The following is a 25,915-nucleotide window of genomic DNA, read 5'->3' as shown; positions in this document are numbered from 1 at the left end:
AAGACAAGTAAGGAGGGAGAGAATTGGAGAAATGAGAGATAAAAAGGAGGAAAGGAAAAGAAAAGGAGGAGCAAAAGATGCTGAAAGGGAGGAAAATAAAAGAGGAGACGGAGGATGGAAGGATATGAGAGTGAGAAACAAAAGAAGGAGGGATGAAACAAGTTGGAAAGAACAAAGAGGGAGGAAGAGAATAATATGGAGAAGGATAAAGGAAGAGCAAAGGATGCTGAGAGGGATGGAGGAAGAAAAGAGGAGGATGGGAGGAGGAGGTGTAGGAAGACAAAGATGGAGGGATAGCCGCGAGCTAACATTAGCTGACAATTAAAGTTGTTTTAATCACAAAAAGCTACTATTGCTTCCTGTCGCTGAAAACATGCAGCTTTCAAAATAAGAGCTCATTGAGTTAACAGAATCCACCACAGAATTTACAAGAAGACTGTCAAAATAAGATGCCTTGAATAAAACATGGAAGAACCTTTATTCTCCTTTACAATATTTCATTAAAATATGCAATGATAAGATCAGTGAATAGTGGCATTAGAATGTGTGAGAGGCTTTTATGAAAGAAAAAAAAAGTACAAGTAAAAGTACAAAATTTTCCCCTGGTGGGTTGTTTTTTATTATTTGCTAATACTCAAGAATCAATAGTATTTTTTTTTAGTTTTATTTATATATACAGACTAAAAAAATCATATTTTCTATATATTTTCCAGTATTTTGTAATATCGTGAAGAATATCGTTATTGCAAAAATACCCTGAAATATATCGTGATAATCTTTACGGGTCATATCGCCCTAGTGAGACACTAAGAAAAGAGGCAACAACATGTAATCTGGTTGACTTGGAGCTCTCGACCCTGAACGACTCTGAGTTTCATGTAAAAGAGACGTAAGGACGGAGGGAGCGGGAGAGAAAAGGGCTGAAAGGAGAGAAAGAAAGAGCATTTCCCTGATCTGACTGGGTGATAAAAGCAGCTGAAGTAGCAAGCTGAGACACACACACACACACACACACACACACACCACAGGCTCTTTACTGTGTTGACTTCCTCTGCAAGGACAGGAAATGATGTCACGCTGGTGTGGGCACAGAAATATCATGGCGGCTCTTATCTCTAAGTGCATGTGTGCGTCTGTACGAGTGCTTCAGACTGAAGCACCTGCTGCTCTCTTTCTCTCCCTCAGAGGAGAAAATCACAGCCTTCAGCCCGGCTCCTCCTCTCCTCCTCCTCTCCCGCTTCCTCCCGCTCCTCCTCCTTCCGTCCGTCACGTGGTACCAGCCCCGGCGCCAGGGCACGGGGCCGTGATCTCTACCATCTCTCTCTCTCTCTCTCTCTCTCCCTCTCTCCCTCTCTCTCTCTCTCTCTCTCTCTCTCTCTCTCTCTCTCTCTCTCTCTCTCTCTCTCTCTCTTTCGGGCATGAAGCCACCAAGTGGCACAGCAGCAGAGGCGAGCCACCTGTTCCTCCCTGGCAGAGGAGAGACGGTGGAGGGATGGAGGGATGGAGGGAGTGATGAAAAGATGGAGGCGGGGGGGAAATGACACGGGAGGTGAAGAGGAAGGGCGCGATGATGGAGCGAGAGAGAGAGAGAAGGAGGGGGGGGAAGGAGGAGGAGGGAGGCGAGGTAGAGAGAAATGAGAAGAAGAGGAGAGTGGAAAGGAAAGGAAAGATGGAGGGGTTTGAAAGATGGAAAAAGATGAAAAAGGTAACAGGAAAGGAGGAGAAAAGGATGCTGACAGGAAGAAAACTAAGGAAGGAGTGATGAAACAAGTTGGAAACAATAAGGAAGGTGAAAAGAGGGATGGAGGAGGAGGAAGAGAGATGGAGGAGGCAGGCGAGGTAGAGAGTAATGAGAGGAAGAGGAGAGCAAGGAGAGAGGAAAGGAAAAAAAGGATGGAGGGGTTTGAAAGATGGGGTGATATAAAACAAGTAAGGAGGGAAGGAACTGGAGGACAGAAATGGGAGATAAAACGGAGGAAGGAAAGGAAAGATTTCAAAAAAAAGGTTTAAAAAAAAGGAGCAAAAAGGGAGGAAGAGGAGAGCAAGGAGAGAGGAGAGTGGAAATGATGTTTGAAAAGATGAAGTGATAGAAGAGAAGAAAAGACAAGAAGTAGGGAGGGAAGGAACTGGAGGACAGAAATTAGAGATAAAACAGAGAAAAGAAAGGAAAGGTGAAAAAAGGTGACAGGAAAGGAGGAACAAAGCATGCTGAAAGGAAGGAAAAAAGAGGAAATGAAGGATGGAAGTATAGAAGGGAGGATGGAGGGATATGAGGGGGAGAAACTAAGAAAGGAGGGATGAAAACAAGTTGGAAAGGAGGGATGAGACAAAAAGGAAAGAAGGAAAATAATATTATTGAGAAGGAGGGAGGAAAAAAGTAAAGGAATTGCAAAGGATGCTGAAAAGGGATGGAAGAAGAGAGGAGAGGAGGATGGAAGGAGGTGTAGAAAGATAAAGAGGGTTAAAACAGACGGCAGAGAGGAGGTGAAAGAAGATGTAACGGAGGAAGAGTGAGGTGAAAGAGGGCACAGGAGACGGATGGAGGGAAGAAAGGAAAGAAAGAGAGAAAAGATGTAAAACATGGGAAAGAAGAGAAGAATAGAGGAGGAATAGAAAGAGAGAGTGGATGAAGGGAGGAGGAATGGAAGAAAAGAGAGCATGGAGGTGAGGAGGGGAGGAGGGGAGGATAAAGGAGGAGAGAAGGCGTCCCTCCTCCTCTCTGGACCTCGTCCTCCTCCTTCATCCCTCCATCTCTCCTCCCACAGACATCCTGTCACTGAGCTTCAGCTGACGACACGTCACCACAGAACACTGAGGAGGATGATGATGATGATGATGATGGTGATGATGAAGATGATGGTGATGATGGTGATGATGAATGGTCTTCACTAATGTTTATCATCTAGATCAGGGGTCTCAAACTCGCGGCCTGTGGGCCAATTGTGGCCCCCGTGACGATATTTTGTGGCCCCCACCTTGATATGAAAGTTAATGTGAGTTTTATATGAATGGCACTTTACCGTGTTGTGTGTGGAAGGTCCCTTTATTTAGTTTTTTTGGTAGTTTTGTGTCTTTTTTAATAATTTTGTGTCTTTTTTGGTAAGAATGTGTCTTTATTTGGTCATTTTGTGTCTTTTTTTAAATAATTTTGTGTCTTTTTAGTAATTCTGTGTCTTTTTTGGTAATTTGTTTCTTTTTTTAATTAATTTAGTTTTTTTCTGTCATTTTGTGTCTTTTTTAAACAATCTTGTGTTTTTTTTAAGTATTTTTGTGTCTTTTTTTCTGTCATTTTGTGTCTTTTTTAAGATAATTTTGTGTCTTTTTAGTAATTCTGTGTCTTTTTTGGTCATTTTGTTTCTTTTTTTTAAGTAATTTATTTTTTTCTGTCATTTTGTGTCTTTTTTAATAATTTTGTGTCTTTTAATAATTTTGTGTCTTTTTTTGTAATTTTGTGTCTTTTTTTGGTCATTTTGTTTCTTTTTTAATTGATTCTTTTTTTCTGTCATTTTGTGTCTTGTATTACAGTTTATTATAGTTTTAATATTATTTATGTTTTACTCATTAAACAATAGTGTAATAGTTATGCTTCTTACAGTTTCACTTCTGTTATTTATTAAATCAAATCAAATCAATTTTATTTATATAGCCCAAAATCACAAATCACAGATTTGCCTCAAAGGGCTTCACAGACTGTACATGGTACGACACCCTCTGTCCTTAGACCCTCACATCGGCCAGGGAAAAACTCCTTTAAATTTTTTTTAAATCTTTTTATTAGGTTTGTTACAGTGTATTAATCTAAGAATAATTACTATTCCAGTTTTAATAGTGGATGTATTGACTGTTTACCTCCATTAGTAATGTTCATAATAGAGACTTAATACAGTTTACAACTATGTCTGACTGTTTACAGTAGTTTGGTTTATGTCAAAACTTTTTTTTTTTTTAAATGATTCCTCCATCAGCCTCAGCTGTAAATATAATACCTGCTAAACATGCAGCATGTTCAAATTGTCATTGATAGCATGCTAGCATTAGCATTCAGCACAAAGCATCATTGTGTCGTCAGTTTGTACTTTTATATTTTGTGATATTTGCACAATATACGGACATATAGTCGGCCTGCAAGGATGTACACACCAGTACAAATATAGATGCATATATGCACACACTGAAACTCTCTCACTAACACACACACACACACACACACACACACACACACGGAGCATGGACAGGAAGTGTGCAGGCTGCAGAAGCAACAAAGCCGTCATTTGCATGAGGAACGATGCGGAAGCGAAAGCAAGAACCTTATTGTGCCGCACACACACACACACACACACACACACACACACACAGACTACTTTCCATGTGATTTGAATGCACAAACAAAGAGTCCAGTGGACTTCTGGTTACCTGGAGGAAATGGGAAACAAACTAACTGCGGTTGTCTCGGCAACAGCCATATCCCATAATGCTATTCAAATTCTGCCGCTCTGTTATCTCACTTGTGGCCTGCACACACACACATGAACACTCACACACACACATTTAAAGGGGGGGGGGGGGGGATGCTCAGCCAAAGGCCATTCATTTGGACACAGCTGTTAGTCAATACACATGATCGTCACTCTGTCCTTTGTGTGTCTGTGTGTGTGTGTGTGTGTGTGTGTGTGTGTGTGTTTGTGTGTGTGTGCATGTGTGTGAGATGCTGTCAAGGGCACAGCTTGCATCCATCGTGTACGAAGCATTGGTCGCCATGGCAACAGAACATACACTTCTTCTTCCTCTTCACCTTCTGCCTTTTTCTTTCTTTATTTTTTTTTAACATACTATTGTGTGGGAGTGGAGGTGAACGTGTGTGTGTGTGTGTGTGTGTGTGAGTTCACTTCCTGGTCTCTTTCAGCCAATAAGTGAGCCGGGACTGATGTGAATCTCTCATTGGCTCACTGTCCACTCGTGGTTTTTTTCATTTTTCAGTCTTCTCAATGTACCGACTCTGTGGTTACCATGGCGCCCGCATCCATTTGGTCCTACATCCCTCTCTCTCTCTCTCTCTTTCTCTTTCTCCATCTCTCTCTCTCTCTTTCTCTCTTTTCACTCCATTCAGTGGTATTACAGGTACTTTTCAGTGACGTGCTTCCTGTTTTGGTCAGTTGTTGGATCCTGTTGTTGCTCAGATGTTTATCTGTCTTGTTCCCATCCAGATGTTTGTGCTGTTTTGCTCTTAAAAGAGTGATGACTAGTTGAAGGAAAAAGCTGAATGAACGAGTGGAGAAACTCTGCCTCCCTACAGGCCTTGAGGGTTTGAATGAAAACAATGTGTATCATCCATTCCACGGCCTTCAAAGTCACCACATCTCAACTCAGAGAGGCCAAATGTTTGACATTAGAAGTGTTTCCAGTCTGTTTATATACGTTCCAATCTGACTATTCAACATTTTTTTACAAAAAACGAATAAATTATGACGCACATGAAGCAAATCTTAAGTGAAACTTCTTTTCCACTGAAGAGACAAAAACAGCCAGTGTCATATTTTCCAAAGTTTTCTGTAACGTTACAACAGTTTTCCTTCTGGAGAATCACAATAAACCAACTCCTTATAATGTAAATAGGTTGTAGATGGAAACAAGCATTCATTCACCTTTCACAATAAAACAATCTTATTTTCATTAGAATTTCTATATTAATTATGATTATATTTATATTCATTATATATAATATATTATTATAATAATAATAATTATTATTGTTATTATTATTATTATCATTGTTGTTGTTATTATTATTAATAATAAATAATTTATATTATAATTATTATTAATATATGTATTATTGTTGCTGCAAATATTATATTGTTATATAATAATAATAATAATTATTATTATTATTATATTTATATGAATTTTATATGATATCATTATTATTATTATCATTATAATAATAATAATTATGATTATTATTATGATTATTATTTTCGTAATATACATATTATTGTTGCTGCAAATATTGTATTGTTATATAATAATTATTATTATATTTATATGAATTATATGTTTTGTATATTATTATTATTATTATTATCTTCATACTATTATTAATATTATTATTATTATTATTATATTCATTATATATTTATTATTGTTAAATAAACATTAATTCACCTTTGACAATATGTTGAAATTCGGTTAAAATTTGCAACACGTTTGGATGTAAACCTGGTTAATATTCTGCAAAATTTACATAAACGCCTCCTCAAGTCCCCTCAGGTCCTCTCAGGTCCTCGATCATCGAATGCCCTCATGGTTTGTTTCTGTGTGTAAATTCAAAATGCAGATGTGTCCTCTCCAGACAACAGCATCAGTAATTAGAGGGAAAAAAACAACATTTGTTTATGTTCAAGTGTTAAAAAACCCTCCAGCAGAGAAGCAACAGGACATCATGTTCACACCACAACCACCACAATTATCCTCTACTTTAAACCGCTCGTACGCTACTGAAAATATTTAAAATAAGGTCCTATAAGCTCAATAAAGTGGTCATTTTAAACACTTGTAAACTATGCTTGTAAGCTGCTAAAATTATTTTTAAAAAAGGCCCTATAAGCTAAATAAAGTGGTCATTTTAAACACTTGCAATGTACTAAAACTATTTAAATGAAGGTCCTATAAGCTAAATAAAGTGGTCATTTTAACCACTTGGGAGCAACTAAATCTTTTAAAAAAAAACGTCCTATAAGCTAAATAAAGTGGTATTTTAAACCACTTGTAAGCTACTAAAAATATTAAAATAAAGGTCCTATAAGCTAAATGAAGTGGTCATTTTAACCACTTGTAAGCTACTAAAACTATTTTAAAAAAGGTCCTATAAGCTAAATGAAGTGGTCATTTTAACCACTTGTAAGCTACTAAAACTATTAAAATAAAGGTCCTATAAGCTAAATAAAGTGGTCATTTTAACCCACTGTAAGCTACTAAAACTATTAAAATAAAGGTCCTATAAGCTAAATAAAGTGGTCATTTTAACCACTTGTAAGCTACTAAAAATATTAAAATAAAGGTCCTATAAGCTAAATGAAGTGGTCATTTTAACCACTTGTAAGCTACTAAAACTATTTTAAAAAAGGTCCTATAAGCTAAATGAAGTGGTCATTTTAACCACTTGTAAGCTACTAAAACTATTAAAATAAAGGTCCTATAAGCTAAATAAAGTGGTCATTTTAACCCACTGTAAGCTACTAAAACTATTAAAATAAAGGTCCTATAAGCTAAATAAAGTGGTCATTTTAACCACTTGTAAGCTACTAAAAATATTAAAATAAAGGTCCTATAAGCTAAATAAAGTGGTCATTTTAACCACTTGTAAGCTACTAAAAATATTAAAATAAAGGTCCTATAAGCTAAATGAAGTGGTCATTTTAACCACTTGTAAGCTACTAAAACTATTTTAAAAAAGGTCCTATAAGCTAAATGAAGTGGTCATTTTCACCCAAACATCTCTCTTTCTCCAACCCTAACCAGCTCCATCTGTGCCTAAACCTAACCAAACTTAACCACCATGAAACACAATTATTTTTTACCATTTCCACAATTTTGGAGGCCGAATTATGTGCTATTCTTCATGCTGGAGGGCACAGAGAGTCTGTCTGGTCTTTTATTTTGGCGGACTTGTTGGCATGGAGACAAACTTTCTGTCTGTCCGAGCAGCTCGACAACTCTCACCTTCTCTGTCCTCATAACCCACCTAACACACACACACACACACACACACACACACAAATATATGCATTTTACAGCATGTGCACAGTCTGCAGGCACTGACACACATCCTGTATGTGTGTGTGTGTGTGTGTGTGTGTGTGTGTGTGTGTGTCTGTGTGTGTCTGTGTCTGTGTCTGTGTCTAACAGAGATGTCACTGGATGAAGTTTAAAGCCCCACACACACACATTTATGCTTTGAGGTAGAGATAGTGATCTCTGATTTACATGATCTATTTCTGTGCACACTGTCTGAGTCGACCACACACACACACACACACACACACATAAAGAGTGGTGGGTGAGGACACGTATAGAAGAGAGGGATGATGAGAGACGGAGGGTGTTTGGATGACATAGTTCATGTCGCCCTTGATACGAAGCCGCCTGTTACACAGGAAGAGGAAGTGACACCGCTCACACACACACACACACACACACACACACACATACACACACACACACACACACACACACACACACACACACACGCACACACACAATATGCTGTTTCTTCCAGCCAGCGTATCTGCAGCCATCACACATTTAAAAAGCTAAAGGCCAGACTCTACAGGATCTCTTCATCTTTTCAGCTTTATCTTCCACTCAGCAGAATTTATTCTCATCAGTTTACAGTTATACTTTAATACCAACATATATACGGTAATTTAAGGCTGTTTGATTTAATCACAATTATTTTGGTCAATGCTGAAATAATACTAAGTTGATTTTTTTAAACTTTAGATGTAATTTAACTGAAAAACTTTAAAAGAAAATAGATGCAAAAAAAGATGTATAAATACTTTATAAATGTATAATATTAAAATTAATTAATTAAATAAATAAAAAGTTTTATGGTTAGGATACACTTCCACAACCCTAAAAATACTACACATTAATACTTAATAAAATAATTTAGAAAAATGCAAAAAATAGATGAATAAATACTTTATAAATGTATAATATTAAAATTAAAATGAATAAAATAAATTACTTATTTTATGGTTAGTATACTCTTCCACAACCCTAAAAATACTTTAAAAAATTAATATTTAATAATACAATAATAATAAATAAATAAATGAATAAAAATCAATTAGACGTGCACTGCCACAACCTCCAGATAAGTACTAAATATAAATATTCAGAATATGAAATAATAAATAAAAACAACCTACTAAAAGCAACAAAACATGTATTGTTTTGTACATTTTGATAAAACACAATCGAGTCGTAAAACGGGTGAAAAACACAAGACAAAACATGAACATCATCGTCCAATTTCACTTCACTTTACACACACACACACACACACACACACACACACACACACTGTGTTGGTCTCATGGGTCCTACCTGGTGTAGCTGTTTGTCTCCTGGTCCAGTTTAGCAAGTCCACAAACAGGTCACAGCCCCTGAGGGAGACAGACAGACAGAAACATAAGGTTAAAATAAGACGTGGAGCTCTTTTATGTAAATCCACATGTTGTTAACACACATTGTGAGACCTGCAGCCATCAGGCACCATGACATTTCCCAGAATGCACCACAACACAACTACATGTTTATGTTGTATATGATTAGACCTCAACAATTACTAAATCCACTTATCGTTCAATATATAAAATGGACAAGATAGTTTTTTTCTGGAATCAATATATTGCCGTTTACATGCGTGTTAGTTTACATAAGCCATAAACATATTCACCAGTCGAAACTGCCCTGCCTCTTAAAGGAGCCACGCCACTTTTTTCACACCACTTACAACTTTTTGTGCTTTTTTGTGTTGTGTTTAAAGTAATGCTGCAGATGTTTGAAAGGCAGTAGGAATTGCCGGGAATTTTTTTTATGGTAACACTTAACAATAACCCTCATTTATAAATGGTAAACAGATAGTTTACTAATGATTAATCATCATTTATAAACCATATTTAGGCCATTTAGAATGGTAAATACATATTAAGTATGTTAGCACTTTGTAAATGGTTAATAATTTGTCTATAAACCAACTAGAAACATTACTTAGTTGGTTATTGTAAAGTGTTGCCTTTTTTTCTGAAGCAGCCCTTCCAGCTGTTTCCATATTATTTTAATAATAAAATAGTATAATATATAATGTATATCTCAGTGCATTTTTTTGTTAACAGAGCCTGAAAGTCATATATATTTTAATATTTCTTTTCCACATTTAAATTCCAATGTTTAATATTCTTGAGATTTAAAAATTAATTCCTGTGGAAAAGGATGTACTCAGCGATATTACGTTTATGGGAAAATATATCATTCTAAAGAATGTGTTATGGTGACAGGCCTATATATCATAGTCTTATCATGTATTCTATTAACAATTTCAGGATAAAATGATTGGTTTTTCTAATTGCTGTCATGCAAAACAACAACAACAACAAACCACAATAACAAGCTGCCCTGTCCTGATGCATTAATGTACTTTAGGTTTGCTTTTTCTCACAACAGAGAAATCTTAACCCTTTATCAGGTCGAAGAACCGTATTAGGTAACTTTAGCGGATATCGAGAAAAAAGTTGCAAATGTACTAGATTAAAGTGGAAATGTACAAGAAAAAAAGTGGCAAATTTAAGAGATTTAAAGTGGCAAATTTACAAAAAAAAAGTGGCAAATTTAAGAGATTTAAAGTGGCAAATCTACAAGAAAAAAGTGGCAGATTTAAGAGATTTAAAGTGTCAAATCTACAAGAAAAAAGTGGCAAATTCACTGGATTAAAGTTGCAAATCTACAAGAAAAAAAAAGTGGCAAATTTAAGAGATTTAAAGTGGCAAATCTGCGGGGGGAAAGTTACAGATTTACGAGGAAAAAAAGCAACTTTTTTCTCGCAGATTCACCACTTTAAATCTCATAAATCTGCAAATTTTTTCCCATAGATTTGCCACTTTAACCTCGTAAATTTATTTCTCAAAATATTACCCCCCTCCTCCGGGTCCACATGTTTTTTTTTTACACATTCTGGCTGTATGTAATATCCTCCAATATTCTCTAGGGTTGAAATTTGGAATTTGCAAGTATTTCAATGAGTGTCCTATTAAGGGTTAAAGCAAATTCAACATGAAATAAATATACTTATTTGAGTCAAAACTATTTCCCAGCAGCAGGTATTTTAGACAAGTTTTGAGCATGCAGTGAACAAATAAAAGCATGAATTCTGAACATATTCTAAATAGTCTGAAGTTCAAAAGGTCACGAGACTCTCAGAATATAAATATCGACGCAGCATTTAAATTCATGTCAGGAAAATAAAAACCTGCCGTGTTGTTTTTGTGAAAATTTCCGCGACAACCAGAGTGACACGCTGATCCTGTGGTCTGTAATCTAAAATCTCTTAAAAAACACCAAAGTCTGTGTTGTTGTTTTCTGAGTCTTTGACACTGACGAAGAATCCAACAATAAACAAATAAAAACATTCTGTCTGAGCGTTTCAGATCAGTCGTGTCAGACGTTTGTCATCTTGGTTTCCAGTTTGCTTTTGTCACTTTTTTTCTTTGGGTTTTTTTTTTTAAGCCCGTTGGGGTTTCTGTTCGGTTTGTGTTCAGCTCGCCCGCTGAGATTAGATTTCTTTTCATCCGCTGATATTATTTGAAGTGTTCTTATCTTTTGTATGGATATGCAAATAACTCAACATAAACCTGCAGCGACTATCTGGGTTTTAATTGTTCGAACGAAGATAAAATCAGATTCTGAAATGAAGAACACCGACAAGATTCACCTGGTTGAACATGATGCATGTTTAAATGTTTTGTTTTAGTATTATTATTATTATTATTATTATTATTATTATTATTATTATTATTATTATTATTTCTGAGTAAAAGTCTTTTAAAACAGGTCAGTTCAAAATGGCAGTAACTGAGGTCATATATCAGTGAGGAATGCTAAGAAAATTGTTGTATGAATAAAAAAAAATAAAGAGTGAAAATTGAAAAAGTTGCTGATTAAATATTGAAGAAATGTATCATAAATAATAATAGCGGAATTACCTTTAATAGTGCAAATAGATTATTTTTTAAAAGTCCTATTTTCATTAGTAGTATATTTATACTTATTGTATATAATTTATATATTATTATAATTATTATTTTTGTTGTTATTATTAATTATAAAACAATATTATTATTTTTTTATTATTATTTGTTGCTATTATTACAACTAAAAGTATTATATTTATATTCATTTTATTTGCATTACTGTTATTAGGATTAGTATTATTATATAATTATTATTGCTGTTTTTATTATTATAATTAGTATTCTTAGATTTATATTCATTATATATATATATATATTTATTATTATTATTATCATACTCATATATGTATTATTGTTGTTGTTATAATTAATATTAGTATATTTATATCCATTGTATATTGAATATTATTGTCATTATTTGTAGTAGAATTATTTACATTATTTAATTTTTTTTTTTTTTTCAGATTTTAACCTTTTTTTAAAAGATTCAAAATAAGCATTGATTAAAAAACCATGAATAGACTTTAAGATTATAGTTAAAGAATAAACACTAGACTCTCACGCTAAACGTTTGTGAAGCTGATTCTGATTCACCATCTTTATTGCCCCTTCTGTCCCCAGACCGCCTCATGTGCGTCAGCTACATTTCCTACATTTCCCACCATGCCTCTGGACATTCCCCAGTAGAAGCAGCCAGAGATCAGAGCGTTCAGCTGCGTTAACATGAACGTAGGTAACCTGCTCTGTGAAAGTGAGAGTTTCCCTCGGAGAGAAAGTGAGACTTTATGCAAAACTAAAACCACTAATTTTGCGCCGTTGTAACGTATTTCAGTTCTGGTTTCGTTTCTGTGGGAGCAGAAAACGTAGATTTCTGTCTGACTGGAGCTGCAGAACGGCGGCAGCAGATTGAGAACGACTGACATCAAAAAGTTTAAAGGTTTCAGGTGTTTTCACACATTTTGTGATTCATACTGCTCTGAGCTGCTGGGAATATGATGTCGTGTTATGTATATTTGAGCAGAAAAACAGCTATTAATGAGAAAACAGTAAATAGGAAATAAAAGGGCATGAGAGAGCATTTCAATTCAAATAATTTCAAATCACTTTTTGAATATGTTTAGGTAGCTCTCACCAATTTTAGGTAAGAGAATAAACAAATAATAAATAAAAAAATAAATAAAATTCATCCATCCATTTTTATCTACTCAACAAGGGCCGGGTCGCGGGGGCAGCAGGCTAAACAAAGTATTCCAGGCATCATTGCTTTATTTTGTTTCTTTGCTTAATTGCTCACAAATATAAAAAAAAGAAAAATTGTAAAAAGAAAAACAGTAAAAAAAATCTGCCAGCAAAATCTTCCAGACCCTGTAAACAACCACAACTTATTTTGCAGATAACTTCTTTAAAAATATGGATAATATACAGTAAATATCTGTATTTAATCTAATCTTAATTTATTTTATCTGTATTATTAAAGGTTTTATTTTTAATTAATATGAGAGTGTCTGGCATCTGTTTTATTTTATTTTATTTCAATTTTTAGAATTTATTTACATTAAATTAATTTTTACTGTAAGAACAGAAATTGAATTTTACATTCAGCAATATATTTTTGTATTTTTTTAACATTTATTTATTATGATTATATTATTATTTATATAATAGTATTATTGTTGTTATTATTACTCCATATAAATAATTTGTTATTATCATTAATATATTTGTTATAAATGTATTATTGTTGTTGCTATTATTACAACTACAATTATTATATTTAAATTGATTATTGGCCATTTTTATAATTAGTGGTAGTAGTATGAGTATTACACACATTACATAGAATTCACTGTAATTTAACATTCAAGACCATTGCACAATTGAATAACACTGTAAAAAAAAAAAAAAAGATCTATAACTTCCATATTTGTAATAAAAGTATTTTAATGGCACTTGCATGTAAGACAAATCCTGTAAAATAATGCAGCAATTTTCTGGAAAATAATTTTTCTTTTCATTTACAGTGCAGGAGTCTACTGCTACAAGTATCCCCTCTGTTATATATGTGTATATGCTTATATATGTTGATATATGTAGTAATATTTCTGTGTACATGTAGTTTGTTGTGAGTTCTCCTGGCTCTGATTGGTTCTCCCTCCACAGTCAGTTACAGTAGACAGGAAGTGAACGCTGGTTGTGTCAGTTGGGATTTTCTGATTACAAAACAGTGATTTAGCTCGACTGTCTGATGCATAAATGCATGAAGTGAGACTAATTACAAGCTGTTGAGAAAGTAGGCCAGTTTGGGTAAAGGTCTCTCTCTCTCTCTCTCTCTCTCTCTCTCTCTCTCTCTCTCTCTCTCTCTTTATCTCTCTATCATCTCGCTGTCCAATTTAAAAAGCCAAACACCTACCTGACATCAGGGCCTCCTTCATGTACTTCTATCTTTGTGAGGACCCTCATTGGAATAGTGAATTTTTCATTAATTTTAGTTTTAATTTTGTTGTGAATTTTTGTTTTCAGATTCAGTTAGTTTTAATGAGTTTTTAGAGTCAGTTTGACAGTTTTAGTTTTTATTAGTTGTAGTTTTTTGTAATGGGGTATTTGTTGGGTGGGAGATTAAAAGAGGTCACAGTAAATTTTGCCTTTATTTCCTTTGTCTGATCCATCTTCATTATGTATGAAAACGAAGGACATAGATAGTTTTAGTTAGTTTTGTAACCACAAAATACAGTTTCAGTTACTTATCATTCTTTTAAAAACTCTCAGTTAACGAAAATGTTTTTTCAATTCTAGTTTTCGCTATTTCGTTTCCTTTTCGTGAACTATAATAACCTTGTTCCCTAGCCCCTTACCCTAAGGTAACCATGGTAACCCTAACATGAACCTAACTGGAACCTTTAACCCTTAAAACAAAAAATCTCAAAAAGCCTTTAAAGAAGTGAGGACCGGCTGAAATGTCCTCACTCTGTTGGTTAAAAAACGTGTTCCGGTCCTCACTATGTAGGAAGTACAAGAACACAGACACATACACACATACACACACACACACACACGCACACGCACACGCACACACACACACACACGAGCAAGTATGTGAGGAGAATGATGATATTTGCCATCAGAAAGCTGAGATATGTTGGCTGATGTGCAGCAAAGTCAGCGGTCAACTGAGGGAGTTTCCTTTAGAACAGCTGAGGACACACACACACACACACACACACAGACACACACACACACACACACACACACACACACACACACACACACACACACACCCTGTGGAGCGGAGTCCTTCAGAGCAGAAGTGTGTCAGCAGCTGACAGAATAGACACACTCCTCTGTTGGTGCAGCTTAGAAACCTCTCTCCTCCTCTTTTCCTCCTCTTTCTCCTCCTCCGTCATCATCATCCTACGTTTTCCTCCTCCTTGTTGTTTCCTCTCCTCTACACTTGTTTCCTCTCCTCTTCTCTAATTTCCTTTTCTATCATCTCCTCATCTCTTATTTCCTTCTGTCCTCTCTTTGTTTCCTCTCATCTCCTCCCTTCTACACTTGTTTCCTCTCCTTGTTTCCTCTCATCTCCTCCCTTCTGCACTTGTTTCCTCTCCTTGTTTCCTCTCATCTCCTCCCTTCTACACTTGTTTCCTCTCCTTGTTTCCTCTCATCTCCTCCCTTCTGCACTTGTTTCCTCTCATCTCCTCCCTTCTACACTTGTTTCCTCTCCTATTCAGTCTGTTTTTCTCTCTTTTCCTCTCCTTTTTCTCCTTTCCTCTTATCTCCTCTTGATTCCTTTGCTTTTCACTCTTCTCATCTCCTCTTACGTCCTTTCCTCTCCTCTTCTCTCTACTCCACTTGTTTCCTTTTCCTTTTCTCTTGTTTCCTTTCATTTTCTCCTTTCTTTTTGTCCTCTTCTCTCCTTTTCTCACCTGTTGTTTCCTCTCCACTCATTCCTCCTCTTTCTCTCCTTCTCCGTCATCATCATCCTACGTTTCCCTCCTCCTTGTTGTTTCCTCTCCTCTTCTCTCATTTCCTTTTCTATCATCTCCTCATCTCTTGTTTCCTTCTGTCCTCTCTCATTTCCTCCCTTCTACACTTGTTTCCTCTCCTTGTTTCCTCTCATCTCCTCCCTTCTACACTTGTTTCCTCTCCTATTCAGTCTGTTTTTCTCTCTTTTCCTCTCCTTTTTCTCCTTTCTCCTTATTCCCTCTTATCTCCTCTTGATTCCTATTTTCACTCTTCTCATCTCCTCTTACGTCCTTTCCTCTCCTCTCCTCTTCTCTCTACTCCACTTGTTTCCTCTTCTTTTCCACTAGTTTCCTTCCATTCTTCTCTCCTCACCTCTTGATTCATTCCCTTCTCCCCTTGTTTCCCCTCCTCTGTCTTCTCTAATCTCCTCCCCACTTGTTTCCTTTCCTCACGCTTTCCCATCTACACTTGTGTCCTCTTCTCTCCTCTTGTCTCCTCTACTCTTATGTCCTTTCTTCTCCTATTGCCTCCTCTCTTTTCCCAGCATATCATCCTCTTTCCTCCGTTCCGTTCCTCTCCTCTAGCTCCTTCTCTCCTATCACCTCCCCTCTTTCTACACTTTCTCCTGTCTCCTTTTTCTTCCATCTTCCTCTCCTTGTCACACCACAATCCCTCATCCCTCCCCTTTTCTCTCATCTTTTTCTTCGACTGTATTTTACTCTCACAGGCTCTCTAACTTTGCCCTCCTCCTCCTCCTCCTCCTCCTCCTCCTCCTCCTCCTCCTCCTCAGGTGTGCATGCTGTATATAAAACCAAACCACAGAGGAACAATTTATCCGGAGCAGCCATTCAACCAACTCATTAGCTTTGTGTGTGAGTGTGTATCTTAATAATTCAGCCGTCGCTGTCAGGACCTCGGTCACCGGAGCGCTCTCAGGTTCCTGCACAGCTCTCAGGTGATCACACACACACACACACACACACACACACACACACACACACACACACACACACACACACACACACACACACACACACACACACACACACACACACACACGGGTTGCATTCAGAAGCAGCACCATTCATTGAGAGAGATAAACTGTGGATCAGTTCAGTGTGAAGCCTAAAATCCTCTGTTAATGCTGCTGAGTTTCGTGGCTCTCGGAGGAAACCTTTTGACTGGGAGCAGCAGAATCAGTGAGCACGGTGCTGCAGGTGCATTATGTCGCTCTGCAGCCGGTATTTGTTGGTGGTAATCCACTCGGAGGCGTCTGATATGTTACAATAACAGACCGGGAGAGGCAGAGGAAGCCACAGAACACAACGTGGAACAACGTTTTCTCTGTTAAATCTCTTATTTAAATCACCAAATTAGTAGCTTTAAAGGGTAAAGACGCACTGTATACACACTCAGACATAAAGCCAATGACTTTTTTCAGAACTCAGTCATGCATTTTACTCTCTGTGTCCTTGTATTTCATGTCAATATATAAAATCTATATAAAATCTATAAGTCCTGCAGCAATATGGAAAAACTCAAACATGTCTTTGTGCAGAATAAAGCAGAAAAAGAGAGAAAATGTTAAGAAAAGTTTAATTTCTCTGATAAATTATTGTTTAAAGTTTGAATAAAGTGGAATTCATATATAAACACTTTGAAAAAATGGGTCTCCCGATATCGTACTTATTAAACAATTTGTATGTTTCCAGCCTCTCCTGTCCTCTCCTCTCTGATCTGTGTAAACAGCCTCTCCTGTCCTCTCCTCTCTGCTCTGTGTAAAACGATTTTCAGTGAATATTTGCCACATGCCCGTTGGTCTCAGTAGAATCAAACGTTTAAACGAGTTAAAATGAAATTAAAAAATATATATAATAACAAAAAAATAGACAAAATATTGTTGAATGTAAAATTAAGGAAACTTTCTGTTTAATTAAAGTAAAACTTTAAATTTAATTAAAAAAGACAATGCTAAAAAAACAGTAAAATGTTAAAAAATAAAATAAAATACCATCATATTAAAGTGATAACAAAAAAGTTAAATTTACTATATATTATGTGTATTAATGACAAAAAAATTTAATATTATATAATATATTATATTAAAATAACAATAACATTATTTGGCAACTTTTGCTGCCAAACTTTTACCTTTTTTTAATTTATTTTTTACAGTGTACTGTACGCTGCAAGAAGCAACTGTTTAATAATGAATTTTAAAATGGCCACAACTTATTTTTTATAGTATTTATAAGGCAACGTGTTCACTAATTATCTCAGCGTTTGCTGCCAGATGAAACTATTGACTGTTACAGTTAAAATGTGGCAGAGCTGATGGTGTTAATCATCCTCATACGAGCAGCCGGAGGGATGTTATAGATTTTACACACACTTCACATCAGGACCAACGCCAGCAGCTCCGAGCTGAAATGAAAGCTCAACAGCGTGTGTGTGTGTGTGTGTGTGTGTGTGTGTGTGTGTGTGTGTGTGTGTGACTTCATCCCATCATGCCATACATCTGCAGTCATTTCAAATTCTCCAGCTATGATGTGAGCGCCGCTGTTAATTGACAGCAAATGCAAACGAATCACATCTGCAGCAGACGGGAGGAGATGCAGACGGTTAGGAATACATAAAAACTAAGACGCACATTAAATATAATGGATTTAAAAGGCAAGTGCACAGATAATTAATTCTAACTACAATTAAATTAAAACAGGCTGCTGCATGTTTTTTTTACGAGACAGCGACATAAATCTGAGCTGTTTGGAACCAAAGGGGACAAATCATGCTCATATACAGATTCAGGGGTTCCTACCAGCACTAGTTTACATGTTTAATGTTCAAATAACACATTATTTTTCTAATATTTCTCTTCTGAATACACCTGTAATCACCCTCGGCCTGAAATACACCTGTCTCTTTAAGGCCCAGTCGGCTCTGATTGGTCAACTGCATCTGTGCTTTCGACATCTCTGCATCATCATTGCAGCCGGGTAACGACCGGAGAATAGCACCTATATGTATAGTTGTGATAACAAACTTATGGCTCATTTAAACGCATAGTTTCTGAATACAGGCTGCATTTTTCCATGGATTTTCATACTTTTACAGCATTTATATAGCACCTAGAGCTGCTTTATAATAAAAAAAAAGACATTAAAATATCACTATTTACAACACAGGACCGTTAAATTACTGCAGCATATTAAATGTAATGTCTCTTTGGATAACAGCACTAGTCTAAAGGTTGCAATAAATCAAGTTGCATTGTAAAGTATTGCAACTTAAGAAGGTCACTCATATCCTGCAATTAAGGCAACTTTCTGTTTAATTACAGTAAAACTTTTTTAATAAAAAAAAAAAGGTAAAATCAGGCAGCAAAAGTTACTTTATTGAAATAAAAATAAATAAATAAACTGACATATTTACTGAATTTTACCTGTATTTTTAAATGAGTTATCTGCAAAATAACAATAATAATGTTTGGCAACTTTTGCTGCCAGACTTTTTTTTAAAATTATTTTATGTTTTATGATTTATTTATTATTTACAGTGTACATCTCTGCACCATCATTGCAGCCGGGTAACGACCGGAGTATAGCACCTATATGTATCACAGTCTTATGGCTCATTTAAAAGGCAAAGTTTCTGAATACAGGCTGCATTTTTCCATGGATTTTCACACATTTACAGTAAATGTATAGCACCTACACAAAAGAAGACATTAAAATATCACTTTTTACAACACAAGACCTTTAAATTACTGCAGCATATTAACTGTAATGTCTCTTTGGATAACAGCACTTGCCTAAAGGACGCAATAAATCAAGATGCATTGTAATGTATAGCAACTTAAGAAGGCCACTCATATCCTGCACCATCTTTAAACAGGTAACACCCTCCATACACAACCACCTGCTGTCACCTGAACACTGAGCAAACTCTATAACTGAAGCTAACGTCAACCAGCTAGCTGTAGCTTAGCTGCATAGCATTGAACTGATGCTGGTTGCATCGTAACGTCAGCTGATGGAGAAATTTGCAAACAGCAAACTGGTTAGTGTCATGGAGCCAATGGTGCAGTATATTACAGAAAGTATCATTATGCAGTCAAACACAACTGCATGCAGATCAATCATGTTCACTCTAGTACGTCATGTCACTGGTTTTTACGATGCCCAGGATGCAAACACATGCTGGAGCAACAGGAAGTCGACTACAGTTTACTGAGAGTCCACCAGGAAGGATTTACTGACAGTTCCACGTAGCACAGCTGAAACTGGACTTTCTTTTTTCAGATTATTTGAGTTTTGGACCTGAAGTGTCCAAAACTATTGCAGTTATATCGTGTCTGGGTCTGGTGTGTGTTGTGTTGTGTGTGTTGTTGTCTCCTCTATTTGTTTCTTACCTAAAAAAAACTAAATTACTTAAAAAAGAAACAAAATGACCAAAAAAAGACACAGAATTACCAAAAAAAGACACAAAATGATTTAAAAAAGTCACAAAATGATTTTAAAAAGTCACAGAATTATTAAAAAAAAGTCACAAAATTACCAAAAAAGACACAAAATTATTTAACAAAGACACAAAATTACCAAAAAAAGTAATTAAAGGGACCTTCCACACACAACACGGTAAAGTGCCATTCATATAAAACTCACATTAAACTTTCATATCAAGGTGGGGGACACAAAATATTGCCACGAGGGCCGCGAGTTTGAGACCCATGGTCTAATGGGGCCCGACTACGTTTTTATATTCTATATCTTTGCAATAAATTCATTTCGTCTTTCAGGATTTCAGGATTTCCTCAATTTACTTGTTTTTGATCATCATACATCCTATTTTTTGTTTTCATTTCTTACTTTTTGAATAAAACCCCTTTTTTTAATCACTATATAATATATCAATTTACATTTTATGTCATACAGACCTCTTAGATCAATGTTGTGACCTCTTGTCAGGTCCCAATCCACAGGTTGGAAACCACTGCATATAAACTAGTTTAAACTAGCAGTCTTCCCATACTGTATGTAAACATTAGCGCTATAATGCTAGTGAGACACAGATGCTAATAAAGCAGCTTGCACACTTCCAAACTGAAATGCTCCAAAATCTTCACTCCGTCTGCTCTTTTTCTCCACTTTCAACCATTTTTCTTGTGCTTTGATCTCACACAAGTCAACACACAGCGCTGGTGCAAAAGTGATTACTGTCAAAACCTTAAACTGAAGATTGTTGCACTCAAATAACCCGAGAACTCTCTGCCTCCCTGCTGCTGCTGCTGCTGGACGCCTCAGCTGGTTCTGTGTCGGTCTGTGAAGCTCACACGTACAAGGAGCATAAATTAATCTAATGTTTGGAGCAGAAAAACAACTCACACCTCATACATGTTCTCTGTACGCCTATGGTAGCAGTCTGTGTGTGTCTGTGTGTGTTTGTTCTTGTACTTCCTACATAGTGAGGACCGGGACACGTTTTTAACCAACAGAGTGAGGACATCTTTGCAAAGTGAGGACATTTCGGCCGGTCCTCATTTCTTTAAAGGCTTTTTTGAGATTTCAGACTTTGTTTTAAGGGTTAAAGGTTACATGATAATGATAATTAACTGAAACTGTATTGTGTGGTTACAAAACTAACTAAAATTATAGTGAAAATGTCCTTCGTTTTCGTCTTTGTCGACTTTTTTCATACATAATGAAGATGGATCAGACAAAGGAAATAAAGGCAAAATTTACTGTGACCTCTTTTAATCTCCCACCCAACAAATACCCCATTACAAAAAACTACAACTAACACTAAAACTAAAGCATTTCAAAAATAAATACTAAACTAAAACTAGCAAACTCACTGGATTTGAAAACAAAAGTTCACAACAAAATTAAAACTAAAACTAATGAAAAATCCAAAACTATTATAACCTTGCAAGGGAATTCACTGTTCCAATGAGGGTCCTCACAAAGATAGAAGTACAAGAATGTGTGTGTGTGTGTGTGTGTGTGTGTATGGACGCTCACTCCCACACCCCGATGGCCATCTGAAGTGGCAGTGGGACAGCTGGTACGTAGGTCGGTCTTTCCCTCTGCACACTCTGTTACACACACACTTGCAGCACAGATGCATGCACACACACACACACACACACACACACACACACACACACACACATAGACACACACAGTGGTGAACGGCGTGTGTCCTGACAGCAGAATACAGAGACTGTGTAGCTGCAGGCTTGTAACCCCAGCAGCACCGCAAACACACTCAGGATGAGATCCTGTTGTTGCTCTCTTCTTCTTCTTCTGCTGCAGCAGCAGAGCTTTAGTTCTTCTCTTCTTCTCTTCTCTTTCATTCTGTTTCCATCTCACTCCACTTGTTTCTCAGTGTGTGCACACAGCTTTTCATTGTTGCTAAAAATAACACCTTTACACTGTCAATCCCAGTTTAAAATTAGCTGCTTTCCCTGCCAACAAAGACAATAAACACAGATGTGACAACACAATGTGTGAAAATAAGACGAACCTGCACTGTAAAAAAATACTAATAAATTGTTAAAGATAAAAACTGGTTGTTTTGTTTTTATTTTAAGCTATTTTACATTTAATTTCTCTAAAAATATGGAAAATATACAGTAAATATATGTATTTAGAAAAATATATCTGTAGAATAACTAAGTTATTTTATTTTAATATAATGGTGTTTGGCAACTTTTGGTGCCAGACGTTTTACATTTTTTATATTAAATTTAGCTTTAATAAGTTTTACTGTTAGAAAGCATTAAGTTGCAAATGTTGCATTCAGCAATAAAATGTATATTTTTGTATTTTTAAATATACATATATCAATTTACATTTTATGATTAATATTTGGAATAAAATTAATTAACTCATTTCTTGGCATTTACATGAAAAAAATATTTTTTTGACAAGAATTATTTCTAACTTTTTACTTTAATATTTTTTGTCATTTTTTAATTGTATTACTTGATATATATTATACATTACATACATTTTATGGTTAATATTTGTAATAAAATAAAATTAATTTTATAGCATTTGCACATAATGTAGAAAAAAACGAGAAATTATGTAAAATATTTTTTAAACAAAAAATTTCAATAATTTCTGACTTTTTACTTTATTTATATTTTTGTAATTTTTTCAATGCATGATTTTAAAGTTGGAATAAAATTAATTCACTTTTTTTGTTGCATTTACAATAAAAACCCTGTACAAATTTTTTGACAAGAATTATTTCTACTTTTTACTTTATTTATATTTTTCTATTTTTTTAAATGCATGATTATAAAGTCATTGTCTCTCCTGTAATTTATAACAAATATTTAGATTTTTCTATTTATTGTCTGCATGCCTTCGTGAAGAAGCGGCTGCTTGATCTTTATTGATTCTTATTGTTAATGTGTGCTTTATTTGTGCTTCCTGTGACACATTAAACATGAAAGAGCTGCTCTGGAGAGCAAACATCATGTTGGCAGCAGCTGGAACTCAGAGCCTCACACACACCCTGCTAGTGTCCTTACAGGAGCGTCTGTCCCTGACCTTTGACCTCTGACCTCACCACGGGTGGAGAAAAAAAAGAGAACTTCCCTACAGAAGTGAGAGCCGATCACAGGATTATGACGTGCAATAACACGCGACATGCTTACATGACGAGGCTGTAAATCTGTGAAAATGCAGCGAAGAAACACTGAGATATTTTTCCAGCACCATAAGCAGCAGCAGGCTTGTTAACCCTTTGATGCACAACATGAGTCTAAAGCAGGGGGCTCAAACTCTAATTACCTGGGGGCCGCTGGAGGCAGTAGCAAAATGAGTAAAAAAAGACACAAAATGACAGAAAAAAACTAAATTACTTAAAAAAGAAACAAAATGACCAAAAAAGAAGACACAAAATTACAAAAAAAAGACACAAAATAGCCAAAAAAGACACAAAATTACCGAAAAAAAGACACAGAATCACCAAAAAAAGACACAAAATTACCAAAAAAAGACACAAAATTACAAAAAAAGACACAGAATTACCAAAAAGACACAAAATTACCAAAAAAAGTAATTAAAGGGACCTTCCACACACAACTCGGTAAAGTGCCATTCATATAAAACTCACATTAAACTTTCATATCAAGGTGGGGGCCACAAAATATCATCACGAGGGCCACAATTGGCCCGCGGGCCGCGAGTTTGAGACCCCTGGTCTAAAGTGATCCGACTAAGTTTTTATATTCTATATCTTTGCAATAAATTAATTTCACCATTCAGTTTTTCAGGTTTTTCCCAAATAACTTGTTTTTGATCATCATACATCCTGATTTTATGTTTTCATTTCTTACTTTATGAATAAAAAACGTACATAAACAGTATATAAATGTACATTTATATATATATATATAAATAAATGTACATTTTGGTCAATATTTGGAATAAAATAAATTTACTTTTTTTTTACCATTTTTTAGAATATATATAATTCCATATTACATTTAAAAATATATCGATATATCGCCCAGCCATAATTCAAACACCAGCATGAAATAACATGTGAAATGAATGCGGGTGATTTTTTTTTATCCATGTTGTGCATCAGAAGGTGTTTATATGTTTATATGTTATTAAATGTTGCGCATCAAAGGGTTAAAGAGGGAGCGAGCAGCGCCCGGGCCGTGCGTCGGAGTCTCCCCGGCCGGGGCCCCTCTCTAGACGGCAACACGTCATGGAACATTCCCGGAACCAGCCAGCGCACCACCCACCATTTCTCTCACTCTCTCTCTCATACACAGACACACACACACACACAAACAGAGGAAGCAAACGATGAGCATATGAGATAAAGTCACTCCCTTCTCCTCTAAAACAACTCCTGCTTTAAAACTCTTCCTGCTGGAGAGTCTGGAGCAGAAACACGGAGCCTCGGGTGAAATATCTCGGGCATGTCACACTCATCATCACACTGTAGCAGCAACAAGGAAATGCCACAGAGCGCTAAGGTCACAGCTCAAACTCACTTTTCACACTCCGCACACACTCCACAGTGATTACAGTGACATTAAAGCGGTTTGCAAGTGAACTTGTAGCAGCCAAAGCGCGCAGACGCGTCCTGAGCCGCTGCACAGCTCCACAAATGCACAAAAATCGACCTTCCCAGACGCAAAAATCACACCATCACACCTCTCCGAGCTTCCACTTTCACAGCTCCGTCTCCACTCCCCCTCCCGCAGCTCCTTCTCCCTCCATATACCCCTCTCTCCCCCGGCCTTGCAGCCCAGCCAGCCCGGCCGTGCAGGCTACTGCAAATTCCTCAGGATATTACGCAACCCGGGTAATCTGCATGCAATGCAATGCGTGCCCGGGGTATTCCCCCTGCATAGCCTTGCCCTTATAAGCTAAACAAAAGATCAAGTGGCGTGAAAACAGCCCATAATGTCCTTCGTGGCGCAGAAAACACCGCTGTCACTGTGTTAAATGTGTGAGAAATGTCCGGTTAAAGGTTTCGTTTCTGCTCCGCCGCGCTTACCTTCAGTCTGCGCTCCGGCTGCGCGTCTCCGTGCGAAAATGACAACAAGCGAGCCCCGGTGACAGGAGATCCGATTCCGGGCGGGCTTGACACCTCGCTCCGGGGTAGAAGCAGCCTGGAGACGGTTGTTAGAAATCCACAAGAGTCGAAGGAGGCAGCGGGGGGAGCGGCGCGGCGCGGCGGCCGAGCGGACTGGGGGGAAAAGTTGCGCGTAAAAATGGAAGGAATCCTTTCCGACCGGATTTCTGCTGCCGGAGCTCCACTACTGCAGTCAGACAGGCAGCAAATGTGTGCGTCTGACTGTGTTGTGAGTGTGTATGTGTGCGTGTGTGAGGGTGAAATCAGGAGACACACGCACACACACACTCGAACGCACACGGGGGTTATTCCAAACGCCACTTCCCAGAATAGCAGCATAGAGGAGAGGGAAGAGAGTGAGAGAGAGACGGAGTGGCAGAGAGAGAGAGAGAGCGAGAGAGGGCGTGTGTATGTGTGTCTGCCTGTATGTGTGTGTGAATAAGTGTGTATGTGTGTGTGTGTGTGTGCTCGTGTGACGTCGTCGGATCCCCCAGCGCGCAACCAGGGCAGAGGGAGGGGAGGGGAGGAGGAGCAGTGGCCGGAGAGAAGGCTCTGTCTGCCGGCAGAGAGAGAGCAGGATTCCCCGG

At 36.7% G+C, this 25,915-nt stretch overlaps 1 protein-coding gene across 1 annotated transcript in view; it reads right to left on the bottom strand.

Annotated features, from left to right (window-relative positions):
- The window catches only part of hivep2a (HIVEP zinc finger 2a), a 159,728-nt gene extending 134,107 nt beyond the window's left edge, over positions 1-25,621 (bottom strand). The window contains exons 1-2 of the mRNA XM_059356338.1: positions 25,251-25,621; positions 9,112-9,170 (exon numbers count right to left, since the gene is read on the bottom strand). The gene's annotated coding sequence lies outside the window, so the exon portion shown is untranslated. The remainder of the gene's footprint in view (positions 1-9,111; positions 9,171-25,250) is intronic.
- Between the last annotated feature and the right edge of the window lie 294 nt (positions 25,622-25,915).

This window comes from Centropristis striata, chromosome 18, assembly GCF_030273125.1.
Source record: "Centropristis striata isolate RG_2023a ecotype Rhode Island chromosome 18, C.striata_1.0, whole genome shotgun sequence".
NCBI lineage: Eukaryota > Metazoa > Chordata > Actinopteri > Perciformes > Serranidae > Centropristis > Centropristis striata.
The sequence above is the reverse complement of the archived record's forward strand: the minus strand, read 5'-3'. Positions and strand labels throughout refer to the sequence as shown.